Here is a 19817-nt window from a genome sequence, read left to right on the forward strand (position 1 = left end):
CTTCATGGCAGCTTCACCAGAAGCTATCAGGAACGAGATTCCCCCTCGGCCAGCTGGTACTCAGATGCCACAGGCTATGAACCACTGGCACTCTCTGAAATAAACAACAGAGGTACCGAAGTCATTCTGCACAGAATGCGCCTAGGTTACCACTGTGCATGGCAGATTATACAAACCATAGAACGTGAAGAGAGGTGTTGCATGCATTGCGGCGAGCCGAACGCCACACTGATACACTACTTGGAGAATTGCGTGCACACCCAATTCCTAAGACAAACCCCACAGAACACAGCCGTCGTGCTGGTAAAGAGATTATGCGAGATGCTTACACCACGGCTACAGGAGCGCCTGCTGGCAATCCCACCGCCACGGTAAGCACCGAGTGTCAGACCAACAAATGAGACAGCCATAAAAAGCTGACACAGGCCGGGCCATAAGTGAAAGGCCCGGGCGAAGCCAGAACTTCGCAAATCTCAAGCAAGCAAAGCAAGCAACTAATTTGCCTCTTGCAGACTTCAACAAATTATTCATTTATAAAAACCTCCCAGTCTTCTTTGCCGGAGATATCAACGCTACCCACACGACACTACACCACAGCACTACCAATGCACATGGTAGGCAACTCTATTCTATTTTTGAAACCAAAAGACTCCACTACATAGGACCCGACTTCTTCACCTCATACACACCCAGAGAAAAGGGCCGCCATGACCTCGTTTTCGGGAACAGGGCAGCACCTGCCTACCACACACACCTACAACCCGGTCCGAACGTTGGTTCAGATCACATACCCATCATAATAAAACATTTCCTCATCACCAATATTAAACGAAGAAAGACGATCTTTCCGGTATAAACAAGCAGATTGGGAGTCGTTTAAATCTAAATCTAAATTATCAAAACTTTGAATTTAATCTTGACGGGCTCCATTCCCAAACAATAGATGGACATTGGAATTATATCTTCTTCAACTATGCTGAGCACCATCCCCAGATCTCAGCATAAAACTCGCATATCATTTTTCAGCCATCTGAAAGGACGAAACGTCTCCTGACCTGTTTTCTAAATCGTTTTAATCAAAATTTAAACAGATTAAACCATTGTCGATGGGTCATCGATAGTCTTGATAACGACCGACAAAAATATAAGACAGATTTTGTTAAAAAAGTAGAATGTAACAGAATTCGCAATCCACGGGAAATTTAACAAAAAAATAGACAACTTCAAGGTAGTAACTACCCCCTCTTCTCCCACCTAATTCATAATAACATAAAAGCTTCAGATCCCGTCGTGAATGTTATCAAATCTTTTGAAGAACACTGGGCCATAGTTTTCTACCCTCATCCCCTGTTCATTCACAGAATTCAAGAAATTGATACCTGGAGTCAAGAGAACAGGGTAGAAACTAATCCAGAGCCAATCATCCGACTGGATACTCACAGCCCCCATCTCGTGTTAGGAAGTAAAAGAAAAAATAAAGCGGTTTCCTCGAAAGGCTCCAGGCACCTCACAGATCGGAAGCGACGCTCTTATTCACCTTCTTAACAACCTTATACGAGCTTTGACTGACCTTTACAATGCCTCTCCCTTTAAGACTGCTTTAGTGGTCCCCATCCCTATATTTAACCCAAAGAGATACCACCGTATTAGTCTACTCGAGACATTAGGCAAAATTTTCAAAAAATCATAAATCAAAATCATAACCTTCTCTCACACAATCAATTCGGCTTTCGCTCGCATCGCTCGACGCAAGACGCACCCAACATCATCACAAACTATGTAAACAACAAAGACCGACGACGAAGGATTGTTCTTGTCACAAAAGATGCTGAGTGAGCCTTCGACACGGTCTAGCATGCTGATCTCAAGTACAAGCTGTGCACAAAATTCAGTTTTCCACCTTTGATCCAAAAGTTCCTCTGCAATTTTCTTGATGACCGCAGATTAAAATACTTTTTTTTAAACAAAGTTTCATTCACCATTTCAATGCACGCTGGAGTACCCAAGGGCAGCATACTCAGCCGAACACTCTATACATTATACACAAACGACCTTCCAGACTCCACACACACAGACTCACTCACTATTCTCTATGCTGACGACTGTAGGCGTTTTCAGGTGTCGTTCAGCGCATTCATGACGAACTCGACACAGTCTCAAGATGGGAGCATAAATGGCGTATCAAGACTAACGAGACAAAAACAAAAGTTCTCTTTGTAAGAGCATGAAAACTTCTTCTTACGACAACATTTACCTCAACACCTTTGATAGACTACAAGCACCTCTTTAAATCAGATCCTCTTGTACCATTCTTGGTTTAACCTTTGATATCTACTTTCGATTCCACTTGCATATCAATTCAAAGGCCACCTTGGCAAGAAAAACCTTACATTCGCTTTGTCGATTTTAAAGTGCGGTCCCACGCACTAAGCTGCATCTATATAAAACACTGATAAGACCTCTCCTCACATACACGTCACTTGCACTCACACATACACTAACAAGCACAAACTCCAGCTTGTCCAGAATAAAGCACTCAGATGAATCTATATGAAAGATTGGGATCGATTTATTAGAACATCTAAACTTCACGAGGAAGCTTCTCTGCTTCCTCTGAACATCGAGTGGCGTAGGTTGGTCTGTAAACAGACCGACACACTCCGTGCTTGGCATACCGACTGGCTGGATAGACTCGACACCATCTTTCGTTCCGGCTGGAGACCGGGATGAGGCCAGTTTTTGTTTTGTCTTCTCTTATTCAGTTTTTTTCCCTAGTTTTGTGTTTTCTTTTGGTTTGCTCTGATCTTTTAATTTCTTAATTAAAGTTTAACCTCCCCTTTGCCAGAGCCTCCACATCTCCACTTTTAAATACTTTCACCTCGTCACCTGATGCTACTATCACATTGTCCTTAGCCATAGCCTGGCCCCAACATCCTATATCCTTACTCCTCCATCCTACTGGTTTCAGTTTCCGGCACGTGACACTTGCTGCTAGTACTCGTGCCAGGACATAAAGAAGTGCCACGGCCAGTGGCGTTATTCTAATCGTGATGTAGCCGCCAGGGTCGCGCCTCTCGGTAAGTCCTGGGAACCTTCTGTTGACACAAGCGGGAAATGCCAGCCCCTGATTATCAACAACCTCCGAGCTTCAACCTGCTTCAACAGCATAGGTTAGCCGATGGATAGCTCTGGAGTCACGGTCGAGGAGGCCGTGCCCAGAGCACACACAGCAGATGGCGCCTAACTTATAACTTTTATCCCTACCTCCCTAATTGGCCGAGAATCCTGTTGTTGTTCGCTATAACGGGGTCCCGGGCCGCGCGCCTTCACCCACTTCCCACGAGGACACCGCGAGCGCGCGCTCAAGGTCGTAGGGTACTTGTACGCACGGAGAGTTGGCCAGCCGCCCTCCGCGCAGCCTGTTTGGCAAAGGGGAAGCCCGCTCGCCCGAGGACACCCACACCGAATACAAAAGATTCAAGATGGCGCTGGGCCACCCCAAACTTTTCCTCCTTTCAAAGAACCCACTACAACTATTACCCCAAGCTTTACCCTGCATACTGGTTTAAGCCCCGGCTCCTTTTTCTTCTCCTAAAATTAATTTTCCTCCACCCCTTATCCTACCCCTATCCCAATTCTTCCTTCCCACTCTTCTTTCCAAACTTTGTCCTTTGTCAATGATCAGACTATAAAAGAAAGAAATGCAGTTCGCATCTCCTGCAACTCTGTATTTCACGAGGGATATGAAGCTCAAAACACAGAGGAAACATTCAGGGTGCATCGCATTGACAAAAGGCGAAATTTATTAGACTATTATCTCAAGGATCAGAGCGGCGGTATTTTTATAGAGAGGAGCTAGTGCCGGTGGAATTACCACCCCACTATACATATAAGATTTTGTCATTACGCCTGAACAGAGCAGGACAGAGGGAATACCTCATTCACTGAATCGGATATCCGGACAAGTTCAATTCATACATCACGTGCCGATGACATGGCACGAATACCCTAGGCAATGGCAACATCAACACATGTCAGAAAAGGAAAACCACTAGTGTCTGACCACGTGGAAATCCTGTCGTTCATCTGTTCATTGAAACCAAAACAACGATCTAAATGGATACAATCCCTAAAAAAACAAATTGACCGTTTATTAGAAGTTTTCTCCTTTTTTAAAAGAAACATGTAACAGTTAATAAGCACATTATAGAGAGGTTAGAGCGATTTCGACAACACATCAAAATGGTACGCTCAAGAAAACATCGTTAGAAAGCTAAACAAAATTCTTTCCTCAAGTGTGGGAGGAGAAATGTTGTCTGTGTTACTACCGCTAACCATGAGTGCCTTTTCATCTATATTTTGACAGAAAAGAATAAGATGAAACAATATTGTCTAGTACCTACCTCGCTCTACTATGGATCGACATCTCGCTGAACTTTGTGAATCTCATACATCCTATTACTTGAAATTAGAAAGCAATGCAATGGCTGACGGGAAAAAAGAAGAAAAGCGAGGAGAGACGATCACTCTTCTAGTGTAAGACCTGGTGGGTCGGCGTTTCACTCTCGCGCTTCGCAAATGCTGAAAATTCCCTCCGTCTTCTTTAGATCCGTTTATACCGAGAAACAATCCCCGGGAGATAGCAATACATCTAACAACCCGTCCTTGGATGCGTTGGTGGGAATCTTTTTTAAATATGCTCCGCATCCTACACTAAGGCTCTCATAGAATTTTATCACGATCATCTTCTATTACACTGAGATAAACATGGTCAAATATAGTTTCCCTTTACGGGATTAAATATTCTCGCAGCAATTAAATACCTATCAGCAACGTCTACTATTCTTTCTAAGAATGAGAAGGAATTAGATTATTACACAGCTTTGATCGTGTGCCTCTCGAATACATCAGGATTGCAGCTGCGAAGCGATTCCTTCACATGAAATAAGCTCCCAAGAAAGGGGGGAACATCGGTAAAGGTCATCGTCATGTGAAAAAAAAAGAAAAAGAAAAAAAAGAAAAGAAAGAAAGAAAGAAAGAGAGAGAGAGAGAGAGAGAAAAAAATATATATATATATATATATATATATATATATATATATATATATATATATATATATATGCATATATATATATATATATATATATATATATATATATATATATATATATATATATATATATATAAGCTAGGAGAGGGAAAGGAAGAGACATAGGAGCTAGGAGAGGGAAAGGAAGAGACACAGGAGCTGGGAGAGGGAAAGGAAGAGACACACAGCTGGGAGAGGGAAAGGAAGAGACACACAAGCTAGGAGAGGGAAAGGAAGAGACACAGGAGCTGGGAGAGGGAAAGGAAGAGACACACAAGCTAGGAGAGGGAAAGGAAGAGACACAGGAGCTGGGAGAGGGAAAGGAATGGAATGGGAAGGGAGAAAAAGGGGGGTGAGGGAAAGCTGAGAAGGGAGGCCTGGGGGCCTCACAAGAGAGTGAGAGTAAAACAGAGATGAAGGAGGTGTGAGTGATAGAAAAACAGAGAGGAAGGAGGAGTGAGGGAGAGAAAAAAGAGAGGAGGGAGAAGTGAGAGAGGGAAAAAGAGAGAAGTGAGATGTAAGAGAAAGAGAGATGGAGAGAGTGGAATAGGATAGAAGGAAGGAAAAGGAGGACAGGGGACCAAAGAGTGGGAGAGAGGGAAGGAGGAGGACAGGGGACCAAGGAGTGGGAGAGAGAGGAGGAGGACAGGGGACCAAGGAGTGGGAGAGAGAGGAGGAGGACAGGGGGGGGGGGGAGGCAGAAGAAGGGAGGCCTGGAAGCCTCACAGGTTTGATCCTCGCCGCGGCAGTTCCTGCATTATTTGCGTGGTGGGCTACAGGAACAACCGTGTATGGCCTCGCACGAGCTCTGAAGTGGGAGCACACCCATGCCAATCTGTATAAATCAAGGTCTGCTTTATTCTCCCTGTCAAGAGCTGTAAGAAGAGATCGCTCCTGAGGCAGTAATAATGCAAGGAGACAACGGGAGTCCTGCCATTGCTTACTTGATCACCTACTTTAGACCTGGAAGAGTGCTGGAATTCAACGACATTGCCATGAATAAAAATGGGAGTAGTCGCGATCGCCATTTTGTCCAGGGCTTATATTGCGACACTGTTAAAGATCAGATGTTAAAGGGTTACATGCGCGAATGGCTTATCTCCCTCTACAAGCAAATTGCGAATATGATGTCAAGAGCTCGTTCAATCATCATCCCGGTGGAGGGCGAGGGAGGGTCGTGGAGCAATGCTTATATTTCTCTCATACAGACTTTTGCGTCGTGGATCATGACTTTCAACATGTAAGTGACGCTTTTGAGTCTTAGAAGAGGGAGAGATTTTGGCATCAGGAGAACGGTCATCGTTGGACAGTGGAGTCTTCAGAAGAAGGAAAAGAAGAACAAAATAAAGGAGGAGAAAAAGTGAAAAGAAAAACCGAATATCGAAATATTTCGCCTGAGAAACGCGCCGCAACGTGTCGATATTTATTTTTTTAATTCAAAATTTGTGCTGTGTGTGCTTTTTCTGTACTTTTTATGATTAAAACCAAATTTATATGTTCTTATATTTCACTCGCCCTGGTGTATGGCTATAATATAATAGTTCCAAAGACTTTTTTTCTCCAGAAAACACATTTCACGCATTTGAAATTATTATAAAACTATTGGTACTTGATTACTCTCTAGATTATGAAGTGGCTTTGGTTAACTTTTTACATTCGAAATACTATTAATCATTCATATCTGATAATGACGATTTTTCTATTAAGGTTGTAAATAAATTATACAGCAACTTGCCCCAGTATGTTAAAGCATACTGGGGCAAGTTGCAAACATGCAAGTTTTACTAGATAAACTAAATGAAGAATTCGCCATACAAAAAAAGGAAAAAAAAAAAAAAAATGGCGACCTGATTTCAATATCCTTGTCAACAAGAACGGCCTACTTGCCTACGACCAGCAAACAGATCACTGTCAGGTCCTGACCGCTCGCTCTGACAGGAGAGAACTTTCCCATGTTCTATTAATTAAATGTTAAGTTTTCACGTCGCTTTTTTTTCGTATTTTAGGTTTTGATGAGAATAAACAATATCCTTTTTTTCGAACTGTGAATGTGTCTGAGCACGAGCACGAACACCATCTGGAGGTAAAATGGCAAGCAGACCCCCGGGAAGCGATGGCGGAATAGAATCTATTAATATGTATACAGACATCAAGTCATGCCGATTTGGCAGTCAACAGGTTAATATCCTAGACGCATTTGCTTTACAGGGCTCGAGCAACAAGGGTTACACGCACACGCTCAGCCTGATAAACAAATTGCAAAAACAGACAAACTCCACTGCTATTCGTATTTCAGGCAAGGATGGATATCCTGTTGTGTTTAAGGAGGGGCGCTCTGCTACAGCCATTTTACATAGTTCTTTCATATATATAAAGGAGGTATCCACATTTTACAATTACTTAATCTCTAAGCGTTGATATTATCTTAACCATCGCAATATGTATGTTCGCACTCCCTTAATCCCTCCAACAACAAAGGAATGAGGTGCGAAGAGAAAGAGAGGAAAAAATGTGAAAATGAAGAGCGTGCAAGAAAAGAAAGGCAAATTGCTCATCGTATAAACCGACATCTTCTCGATGGTATAGTCAGTATCAGCCTTGTCTTCGGTGCGCTAGCTTCATTTCCCCATAGACAAACATTTTTTACACTATGAACCTGATGGATCAGTTCAAGACACCACTGTCATCATATGTGGCCGGGATGTCTGACATCGCTCAGGAAAATTGCGAATGATTGAGACGGGGGTTGAAGAGAGGACAGACGTAGATGTTTTGCCCTTTGATGCAAGAGTGAAAGGGAGTATTACCGAAAGTTATATCGAATTTCGAATTTGGCCTACAGTTTTAACAGGTTTGGTAGATTTGTTAAAACTGGTTTTAGAGGTGAAGGAACCTCCGCTGGGAGGTGCTGATAATGTGGTATTGTGCAATGCTGCCTTGCACACCATGATTTTATTTTAACTCTAAAAAGTTTGAGCAAAATCCTCTGTATAGCTTCACATCGTATATGCGACTTGTATGAGCAAAATCCTCTGTATAGCTTCACATCGTACATGCGACTTGTAATAGGGATGTCGCCTTCTTTACACATACTCTAGGCGAAATGTTTTTTTCTACGATTTTGTGGAGTATTCTGATTGTTTTTTTCCCCGAAAAAGACTATATATGTTTAAGTGATATGAAGGCGTACGGTGGTGACTGTACACTAAATCCCCTGCTTTTTGGGTAATACGACCTGAATAAATTGCAGGGTCTGTTAAAATGTTTCTGTTTAAAATATATACACTAGATCCCGTCGTTTTTTTTTAGATTCAGATGGGAGAATGATTGCAGTCATGTATTTGCAAGCTGAGAAAATGCAAGATGCATTGTTGTTGAAAATTCTGGATCTTTTAGAGTAAATTTTTTCTTGATATAATTAGAAAACCTACAGTATACTGAGAGTTTAATAGGTTATTAGATTCTTGTAGAGAACTTTTAAAATGTCCAGTGATGAGAAAATTTCTGTAAAAAGTTTTTTTTAAAAAGGGCAGGCTAGCAGTTTTGGAGGAGGGAAGGTACAAGCTCTGAAGCCGGAGTAGTACACTATACATCCACCTAGTAGATTCTTCAACCCATCATCGAGCAGCTGAAGAAGAAGGCCCTCTCCTCTACTCTCCTCTCCCCCTTTGCGTGAATCGTTCCTTACTTGGGACGATTCAGAGAGAAGGGAGGAGCGTTCCGGCAAAGGTGGCGGACGCGGCGCAGCGGGTGGCGCCAAGCCGAGTCACCATGACCCTCTCGGTCGTGTGGCTTTTGCATGGGCGGATTAAGAGATGTACTGCGCCCGGTCCCATGCAATTTCGGCCTCGGCTCTTACGCGTTACCGGACGGTGACGCGCCCCCCCTTGTTGTTGCCACGATGCTAGGCTTGCATGTAGCTTCGTGCCCTCCTAGCCGGGCCTTTCCTATACGAATTTTCGGCATTAGGATAACTCTATGCACACCTTATGGTGAACGGACCCCATCTTCGGGTGCGTGCTCGGACGTGGGCAGACCTTTCCCTTTCCCGCAGGGAGGGTGTGTTTTGGGGGGCCTTAGAAGGCCTGCCTTACGGTGTGCATAGAGTTGCCATTCTTTTGCTAGGGACTGGTCTGGCAGACCATCTGATGACTGCCACCTCTCTCTTTTTCGAATAGGGCAAACAGGCAAGTAGGATCCCCCTTGTCAGGCCTTCAGCCTGGTTCTGTCAAAAGCTAACGCTAGACATAACACTAAGTTCCCGTCCTGTGATAGGAAGTACCGGGATAAAAGTTAGTTTCTCTCCCTCACTGTGATGAAATGTTTGGGGTTTGGCACTTAAGGGATGAAGGAACTTACTGGAACAGGTTGCAGGACCCCCCTTCTCTCACTGAGGTGAAACAGCCTTCAGGTGTTTCAGAGAGAAACGGGATTCAGCTAAAAACACGCCCTGTCATGGGAACTGCCTGGAAAAAAGTTAGCTTCTCTCCCTCACTGTGATGAAACAGTCTGTGGTTGGTTGTTTCAGAGGGATGAAGGAACTTACTGGAACAGGAACAGGACCCCCTCTTTCTCTCACTGAGGTGAAACATCCTTTGGGGTGTTTCAGAGAGAAGAGGGATTCACTTTTAAAAAACCCGTCCTGCCATAGGAACCACCTGGAAAAATGTTAGCTCCTCTCCCTCACTGTGACGAAACAGTATGTGGCTGGCTGTTTCAGAGGGATGAAGGAACTGACTGGAACAGGTGCAGGACCCCCCTCTTTTCTCACTGAGGTGAAACAACCTTTGGGTGTTTCAGAGAAAATAGGGATTCACTTTGAAAAAGTGTACAGGTCCCCTCTGAGGAATGGAGGGGAAAAACTGCCTGGAAAAAGTGAGAGCTCCCCTTCTTTACTGAGGAAGGAGCAGAAGTTTTTCCCATCAATGATGTCCTGTAGGTGGAAGGGCACCCCCTCTGGGCTACTCCCAGAGGTTGACACCTACCCACGTTTTTGCCTTTGTGGGGCACCCTTTGTGAGCTGGGAGACGGGAGTCCTGGAGGTTGAGCGATGCCGTGCACGAGTACGCCCTTGTGGCTGGGCAACACGCCTCTTGGTCCTCTATTCTGGCAAGACAGGCGGCCTGATCCAGGCCCGGTCAGGTCAATCGGTGGTCCCTCGGGAGGCTAGGGTCAAGCAGTCATGCTACCGTTGGTACTCACACCGTCCGTGCGTGCCACTGCAAACGGCTAATTGGCTGCGTATATCCACTCATCACCCCTGTTGCTGTTGGGAATTGGTTCTAACACTCAACTCCCCTTGTTGGACTCCGTGGTGGGTGGGGGCGTGGGTGGATGAAGCTCTGCTAAGTACATGGAAAACAAAACTAAAAAAAACCCACCGACAGACGATAATGATAACGCCCCGTCCGAGGCCGGAGACCGACTCTGATGGAGAGTCTGGAAATCAAAGCGTTTCCCACAGTTTAAGGTTCCCGTCAAACCCGAAGGCTTCGACAATGCCTACCAAATGGTCAGGGCATTGGAGAGCCAGCGCAAAATCCGGCTGTCGATCCGGGTTGCGCGAGATCAGGGCATGATCATCATGCCCAAAGATGAGGCCACCCTTTGTTCCTGCAGGAAAACAAAGGAGCTAAAAGATGGGAGGAAAGTTGAGGTCTCGCCGCTGAATCCCGAGGAAAAAAAAGGGTAAAGATGTTGCTATTTGGTTTTCTCAGTCCGTACGATGTGGAGGTGATGCTCAAAACCCACAGGTCATGGAGGTTCCCGATTGACAAAGGGGGAAGGGACTCCAACCAGGCAAGTCCTGGTGACCATGAAAGAAACCCCAAAGCTTACCCTTGTTTCTGGGTAACTGGGGTACCTACCACTTACGTACATATGTGCCTGAACCACTGCGGTGTTTCAGATGCCAGAAGTACGGACACCACCAGGCTAACTGCACAGCCAAGCCAAAATGTGGTGTCTGTAGCAAGGCACACAACACCGAGGTGTGCATTAAGGCATACAAAGAAGAAAAGAAGGACACAACAGCCAAATGTCCTAACTGTGCCAAGAGGCATCACGCCTGGAGTCTGACTTGCTTCTGTCAGGAAAGGGGCCCGGCCCTCAAAACGGCAAGAGGTTGCTAAAGAAGTGACCAGACTTTGTTCCTGCCCCCCAGGCACCTACTTTCTGGGGGAGGAACAAAACCGAAAAGGCTTCCCCGACCTTCTAAGAGGAAGGAAGCTGCCCTCCAGCCGAAACCGGAGATCTCCGACAGACAGGAGTTCCCCCAAGTAAAACAAGTGCAGAGGAACCACAGAAAGAAAGGTTCCAACAGCACCACAAGGTCTTCCCCAGATCCAGAAGACATGCTCTTCGATGAGGGGGACATAGCGATCCTGAACACTGCTGTAGTCACAGCAGTGGCAGCATCCTTGTCCAGGACCACGGAAGAGGCGGAGAAGGCAGTCGAGGTCGCCATGACGACATTAAAAAAGACTGTCGCAAGCGTAAAGGGAAGGAAGATGGAGAGGGCCAAAACAGCCCAATCCTCTCCCTCACCCCAGGTCGAGACTCCCTCCCCACTCCAACCAGGCCATGCCTTTACAGGCAGAGCCTAGCCAGGCTGATTCAGTGCCAGAAACGAATCAGAACAAGCTGACCCTGCCCAGGCAAGGCCAGCCAATGCACAGAACAGCCTGGCCAGAGAAAAGGAAACACTTCAAGTCAGAGCTACCAAAAACTCTCCATCCCCAGTGGACCCAGGGATAGCCTGCAGCCGAAGGAGACCCCTCAAGCAGTGAGGATCTCACAATGGAGTTGTCAGACTCCGACGTCAATCCGAATACGACGATGTCTCTGATGTAACTATCAATTGTAACATCATGGCACGCAGTCTAAGTATTCTGCAGTGGAACATCTGTGGCTTCTCCTCAAGGAGTGCCATCCTCCACGCAATAGTGCGATTAAGGAGCACTGACATCATCATGCTCCAGGAGACATTAACAGCGGAACCTGTTCGCTTCTCCCCGGGTATCACGTCTATGCGCTGCCACGTACCGATGGCAAAAGAGGCCTGATCACCATGGTCAAAGCAACAATTCCTGCTCCGCGATAGCCGATGCACCTCACTGTGGAGAAGATGTTGAATCTCTTGCCGTCGAGATTCAGCTGGCCGGGGGGCCCCTGGGAAATTGTACAATGTGTACAGCCGGCCACCTGTAGTAGCTTAGACATCAGCCAGGTATGTTTCTTCCGCAGCACACGACCGAGTGATCATAGGGGAGACTTCAATGCCACACCCCCATCCCGGCTCCCTGCAGGGCACCGGATGCGGCTGGCCATCACTTAGCCAATGTGCTTTAGACATTCCGCGAGTTCGCTCTCCCAATAGCCAGGAGCCAACGCATGTCAGAGGAGGGGTCCTAGACCTCACCCTGGCCACTGCGGGCTCTGGTGGAGAGAATGTGGGTGGCGTGTCAATGAGGGCCGTCACTAGTGACCATTATGGCACTAACTACCCTCATGGATAGTGGCCCAGCCGAAATACCACGACCGAATCCAAGAGGAAAACAGACAAGAAACCAAAATGGCAGGCGTTCCAGAGCACCTTGGCCCGCTGTCTGAGAAGCAATGAAAAACCCACAAAGCGAAAATGTGGAAGTGCTACAAGCCAGACTTGTAAATGCCATTGATGAGGCAGCCTCACTGACCATAAACCCAAAACTCGGCCTGGGTCTAGGAGTCACAAGGACCCTTGCTCAAGGGGGGATTGGGGTCCAAGGGATGTCGAAACATTCCGGGAAAGCTGCCCCCGGAGGGTGTAGGTTGCAATGGACTGGGGCCTGCCAGGATAGGCGGAAAATTGCTTGGTTGCCTTCATACCGAAACTTTCGAGTTGTGCCCCCCGGCGGAGCCACCCAAGGTCAGGGTGAGGGGGCCAGCCCTTGGCCCAGTGCCCCCGTTCTTTGAAACGAGTAATAACACCCTGGGGGTGAGAAAGCAAGGTTTTAAACCCGATCGACTTGTTCGAAAGGCGCCGAACGATTTAGCTTAGCTTTTCCTGGGGAACTGGATTTCCATAAAGCATTGTGCCGCCCCGGGTTAGATCTCGTTACCCCCCGGAGGAGGAGTTTTCCCCAAACCCTAAAAGGTTGGGAAAAACCCCCACCTTGGGGCCCAAATTACCCTGGCGCCGGGAGTTCCCGGCCCCATTTTTCCTTTGGGCCCAAAGACAGGAGGATAGTCCTAAAATGGGCCCCCACATGAAAATAGGTTATACTCGGGCTGGCCCCATGCTTCCCACCCCTTGCCCATAAAAAGGACATTTTGATTTTTGCCTTGGAAAGGTGTGGACCCTCCTTGGGCGACAAGCAGAGGGTCCGGTTAATCCCCACAAGGTAGAAAAGGGGTCCTTAACCCACCCAAGCCATTCCCGGTTTTCCAAAACCCCTTTTCCTTAATCCTGTCCTCAACCCTCCTTTGGGGTGCAAGATCTTTCCTTCATGCAACATCTCGGATACATCCAGACCAAAACCCGGCCTAGGCAGGTGGGCCTGGAATGTACGAGGGTGTTGCATAGGAGGGTGATCTTGCACCCCAAGCAGGTTTAGGAAAAGATTCAAAGGACATTGAAAAAAGGGCTGGATGGGAGGACCCCACTCCGTGGTGATTTGAGGCCCCCCCCTTGAAAGGTGACCTTTGGTTTGAAACTCGGCTGTTCTTATGAAAGAGTCGAACCTACCAACCAAGAGTACCTCATTCCTTTTGGTCAGGCCCTTTAAGCAGCTCCTTGCCAATTCAAAAGCCTTAAGCCCCAGGTCCAAAACGGCACCCGGGATTTGGGGGCCCGGGGGTGTGGGCCCCACTCTAGTAGTTTCCCCCGGCCCCCAATTTTCTGGCGCTTCTCAAATTCCAGGTGAACCCTAGGTGTCAAATGTGGTGGTTCGACTTTTCCAACAACCGGTTCTACCACCGGGGTTTTAAAGACAGCTAAAGAAGATGGGGGCAGGTACTTCCCCCCCTTTGTTTAAAGGGTGGGAAAATGGTAGATTTCCCCGCGGGATGAGTGGAAGCCCAAAAAAAGGGGAAATTTTTGAGGAGGCAGAAGCCAAGGCTCAACCTACACCCCCGGGGGGAAATATTAAGGGGTCGAGATCCCGTCAAGCGGGGCGGTTGCAAAATGCTTTTTTGATCCTTTGCCCCCGAGGATACGTCTAGTTAGGTCGGCTCCTTTTCTGATGTGGCAATTCGTCTGGTTGTAGGCCTTTTTCGCCTATTTGGTGGGGTGTTTTTCTCTTGCAGAAACGGCCAAGGGGCTGTGGGCCTCGTTTGGGGTATGGGTTTTTATCTGGGGTACGGCGGTGGATTTGGCGGGCCTACCTGAGGGGTGTAGGTAATGGATAGGACTTTACACCCCCAGCCAATTCCCACAGATCGGTGGCCCGGTTCCCATGGCATCCCTGACAGCCCCCCTTAGGAGGGCTGGGGTTGTCTGGGGCTTTGGGGCCCCGGATGGGTTTTCGGGACCAATTTGTGGGGTTGAATTCCCCTAATCCCCGCTTGGACCAGACTCCTTGTGATCCCAAAACCCAGGGAGTTGGTATTGTCAGTTTTGGGGCCCCGGCCCCTTTTAATCTGGCGGAAGATTCCAAAATTTTCCCGTGGGTGTCGGCTTCCGGAAACGGCCAAGGTTGCCTGGAAGCCCTTTTCCATGGTCTTGGCGCCATCTGGATCCCCGGGGAAATTTCCGGGTGGGCCCCTACCCTGAGATGTTAGTGCCTTAATCGCACTATTGCGTGGAGGATGGCACTCCTTGAGGAGAAGCCACAGATGTTCCACTGCAGAATACTTAGACTGCGTGCCATGATGTTACTAATTGATAGTTACATCAGAGACATCGTCGTATTCGGATTGACAGTCGGAGTCTGACAACTCCATTGTGAGATCCTCACTGCTTGAGGGGTCTCCTTCGGCTGTCAGGCTATCCCTGGGTCCACTGGGGGATGGAGAGCTTTTGGTAGCTCTGACTTGAAGTGTTTGGCCTTTTCTCTGGCCAGGCTGTTTCTGTGCATTGGCTGGCCTTGCCTGGGCAGGGTCAGCTTGTTCTGATTCAGTTTCTGGCACTGAATCAGCCTGGCTAGGCTCTGCCTGTAAAGGCATGGCCTGGGTTGGAGTGGGGAGGGGAGTCTCGACCTGGGGTGAGGGAGAGGATTGGGCTGTTTTGGCCCTCTCCATCTTCCTTCCCTTTACGCTTGCGACAGTCTTTTTTAATGTCGTCATGGCGACCTCGACTGCCTTCTCCGCCTCTTCCGTGGTCCTGGACAAGGATGCTGCCACTGCTGTGACTACAGCAGTGATCAGGATCGACATGTCCCCCTCATCGAAGAGCATGTCTTCTGGATCTGGGGAAGACCTTGTGGTGCTGTTGGAACCTTTCTTTCTGTGGTTCCTCTGCACTTGTTTTACTTGGGGGAACTCCTGTCTGTCGGAGATCTCCGGTTTCGGCTGGAGGGCAGCTTCCTTCCTCTTAGAAGGTCGGGAAGCCTTTTCGGTTTTGTTCCTCCCCCAGACGTAGGTGCCTGGGGGGGCAGGAACAAAGTCTGGTCACTTCTTAGCAACCTCTTGCCGTTTGAGGGCCGCCTCTTTCCTGACAGAGCAAGTCAGACTCCAGGCGTGATGCCTCTTGGCACAGTTAGGACATTTGGCTGTTGTGTCCTTCTTTTCTTCTTTGTATGCCTTAATGCACACCTCGGTGTTGTGTGCCTTGCTACAGACACCACATTTTGGCTTGGCTGTGCAGTTAGCCTGGTGGTGTCCGTACTTCTGGCATCTGAAACACCGCAGTGGTTCAGGCACATATGTACGTAAGTGGTAGGTACCCCAGTTACCCAGATCAAGGGTAGAGCTTGGGCTACCTTTCATGGTCACCAGGACTTGCCTGGTTGGAGTCTTCCCCTTCGTCAATCGGGAAGCCTCCATGACCTGTGGGTGTGATGCGATCACCTCCACATCGTACGAGACTGAGAAGCCAAGTAGCACCATCTTGACCCTTTTTTCCTCGGGATTCAGCGGCGAGAGCCTCACTTTCCTCCCATCTTTTAGCTCCTTTGTTTCCTGCAGGAAACAAAGGGTGGCCTCATCTTTGGGCATGATGATCATGCCCTGATCTCGCGCAACCCGGATCGACAGCCGGATTTTGCGCTGGCTCTCCAATGCCCTGACCATTTGGTAGGCATTGTCGAAGCCTTCGGGTTTGACGGGAACCTTAAACTGTGGGAAACGCTTTGGGAGTCCAGACTCTCCATCAGAGTCGGTCTCCGGCCTCGGACGGGTCGTTATCATTATCGTCTGTCTGTGGGTTTTTTTTAGTTTTGTTTTCCATGTACTTAGCAGTGCTTCATCCACCCACGCCCCCACCCACCACGGAGTCCAACAAGGGGAAGTTGAGTGTTAGAACCAATGTCTAACAGCAACAGGGGTGATGAGTGGATATACGCAGCCAATTAGCCGTTTGCAGTGGCACGCACGGACGGTGTGAGTACCAACGGTAGCATGACTGCTTGACCCTAGCCTCCCGAGGGACCACCGATTGACCTGACCGGGCCTGGATCAGGCCGCCTGTCTTGCCAGAATAGAGGACCAAAGAGGCGTGTTGCTAGCCACAGGGCGTACTCGTGCACGGCATCGCTCAACCTCCAGGACTCCCGTCTCCCAGCTCACAAGGCTGCCACACACGGCAAACACGTGGGTAGGTGTCAACCTCTGGGAGTAGCCCAGAGGGGATGCCCTTCCACCTACAGGACATCATTGATGGGAACACTTCTGCTCCTTCCTCAGTAAAGAAGGGGAGCTCTCACTTTTTCCAGGCAGTTCCTCTCCATTCCTCAGAGGGGACCTGTACACTTTTTCAAAGTGAATCCCTATTTTCTCTGAAACACCCAAAGGTTGTTTCACCTCAGTGAGAAAAGAGGGGGGTCCTGCACCTGTTCCAGTCAGTTCCTTCATCCCTCTGAAACAGCCAGCCACATACTGTTTCGTCACAGTGAGGGAGAGGAGCTAACATTTTTCCAGGTGGTTCCTATGGCAGGACGGGTTTTTAAAAGTGAATCCCTCTTCTCTCTGAAACACCCAAAGGATGTTTCACCTCAGTGAGAGAATGAGAGAAGAGGGGTCCTGTTCCTGTTCCAGTAAGTTCCTTCATCCCTCTGAAACAACCAACCACAGACTGTTTCATCACAGTGAGGGAGAGAAGCTAACTTTTTTCCAGGCAGTTCCCATGACAGGGCGTGTTTTTAGCTGAATCCCGTTTCTCTCTGAAACACCTGAAGGCTGTTTCACCTCAGTGAGAGAAGGGGGGTCCTGCACCTGTTCCAGTAAGTTCCTTCATCCCTCTGAAGTAGCCAACCACAAACTATTTCATCACAGTGAGGGAGAGAAACTAACTTTTATCCAGGTACTTCCTATCACAGGACGGGAACTTAGTGTTATGTCTAGCGTTAGCTTTTAGACAGAACCAGGCTGAAGGCCTGACAAAGGGGGGATCCTACTTGCCTGTCGCCCTATTCGAAAAAGAGAGAGTGGCAGTCATCAGATGGTCTGCCAGACCAGTCCCTAGCAAAAGAATGGCAACTCTATGCACACCGTAAGGCAGGCCTTCTAAGGCCCCCCAGACACACCCTCCCCTGCGGGAGGTAAAGGTCTGCCCACGTCCGAGCACGCACCCGAAGATGGGGTCCAGTTCACCAGAAGGTGTGCATAGAGTTATCCTAATGCCGAAAATTCGTATAGGAAAGAGCAGGCTAGGAGGGCACGAAGCTACATGCAAGCACATAGCATCGTGGCAACAAACAAGGGGGGGCGCGTCACCGTCCGGTAACGCGTAAGAGCCGAGGCCGAAATTGCATGGGACCGGGCGCAGTACATCTCTTTAATCCGCCCATGCAAAAGCCACACGACCGAGAGGTCATGGTGACTCGGCTTGGCGCCACCCGCTGCGCCGCGTCCGCCACCTTTGCCGGAACGCTCCTCCCTTCTCTCTGAATCGTCCAAGTAAGGACCGATTCACCGCAGGGAGAGAGGAGAGTAGAGGAGAGGTCCTTCTTCTTCAGCTGCTCGATGATGATGTGAAGAATCTACTAGGTGGATGTATAGTGTACTACTCCGGCTTCAGAGCTTGTACCTTCCCTCCTCCAAAACTGCTAGCCTGCCTTTTAATAAAAAACTTTTTACAGAATATTTTCTCATCACTGGACATTTTAAAAGTTCTCTACAAGAATCTAATAACCTATTAAACTCTCAGTATACTGTAGGTGTCTAATTATATCAAGAAAACATTTACTCTAAAAGATCCAGAATTTTCAACAAAAAATTGCATCTTGCATTTTCTCAGCTTGCAAATACATGATGCAATCATTCTCCCATCTGAATCTAAAAAAAAAACGACGGGAATCTAGTGTATATATTTTAAACAGAAACATTATTAACAGACACGTGCAATTTATTCAGGTCGTATTACCCAAAATGCAGGGGATTTAGTGTACAGTCACCACCGTACGCCTTCATATCACTTAAACATATATAGTCTTTTTCGGGAATAGCAGATCAGAATACTCCACAAAATCGTAGAAAAAAAAACATTTCTGCCTAGAGTATGTGTAAGAGAAGGCGACATCCCTATTACAAGTCGCATGTACGATGTGAAGCTATACAGAGGATTTTGCTCATACAAGTCGCATATACGATGTGAAGCTATACAGAGGATTTGCTCAAACTTTTTTGAGTTAAATAAAATCATGGTGTGCAAGGCAGCATTGCACAATACCACATTATCAGCACCTCCCCGCGGAGGTTCCTTCACCTCTAAAACCAGTTTTAACAAGTCTACCAAACTGTTAAAAAATGTAGGCCAAATTCGAAATTCGATATAACTTTCGGTAATACTCCCTTTCACTCTTGCATCAAAGGGCAAAACATCTACGTCTGTCCTCTCTTCAACCCCCGTCTCAATCATTCGCAATTTTCCTGAGCGATGTCAGACATCCCGGCCACATATGATGACAGTGGTGTCTTGAACTGATCCATCAGGTTCATAGTGTAAAAAATGTTTGTCTATGGGGAAATGAAGCTAGCGCACCGAAGACAAGGCTGATACTGACTATACCATCGAGAAGATGTCGGTTTATACGATGAGCAATTTGCCTTTCTTTTCTTGCACGCTCTTCATTTTCACATTTTTCCTCTCTTTCTCTTCGCACCTCATTCCTTTGTTGTTGGAGGGATTAAGGGAGTGCGAACATACATATTGCGATGGTTAAGATAATATCAACGCTTAGAGATTAAGTAATTGTAAAATGTGGATACCTCCTTTATATATATGAAAGAACTATGTAAAATGGCTGTAGCAGAGCGCCCCTCCTAAACACAACAGGATACCATCCTTGCCTGAAATACGAATAGCAGTGGAGTTTGTCTGTTTTTGCAATTTGTTATCAGGCTGAGCGTGTGCGTGTAAACCCTTGTTGCTCGAGCCCTGTAAGCAAATGCGTCTAGGAATTAACTGTGACTGCCAAATCGGCATGACTTGATGTCTGTATACATATTTAGATTCTATCCGCCATCGCTTCCCGGGGGTCTGCTTGCCATTTACCTCCAGATGGTGTTCGTGCTCGTCTCAGACACATCCAGTTTGAAAAAAAGGATATTGTTATTCATCAAAACCTAAAATACGAAAAAAGTGAAAACT

The 19817-nt window shown here is 47.4% G+C and overlaps 1 protein-coding gene across 1 annotated transcript in view; it reads left to right on the plus strand.

The window, feature by feature from the left end:
• The window catches only part of LOC119582715 (protein mono-ADP-ribosyltransferase PARP11-like), a gene marked incomplete in the record, with an annotated part of 61372 nt that overhangs the window by 40712 nt on the left and 843 nt on the right, over nt 1–19817 (plus strand).

Source organism: Penaeus monodon, chromosome 16 (assembly GCF_015228065.2).
Source record: "Penaeus monodon isolate SGIC_2016 chromosome 16, NSTDA_Pmon_1, whole genome shotgun sequence".
Taxonomy (NCBI): domain Eukaryota; kingdom Metazoa; phylum Arthropoda; class Malacostraca; order Decapoda; family Penaeidae; genus Penaeus; species Penaeus monodon.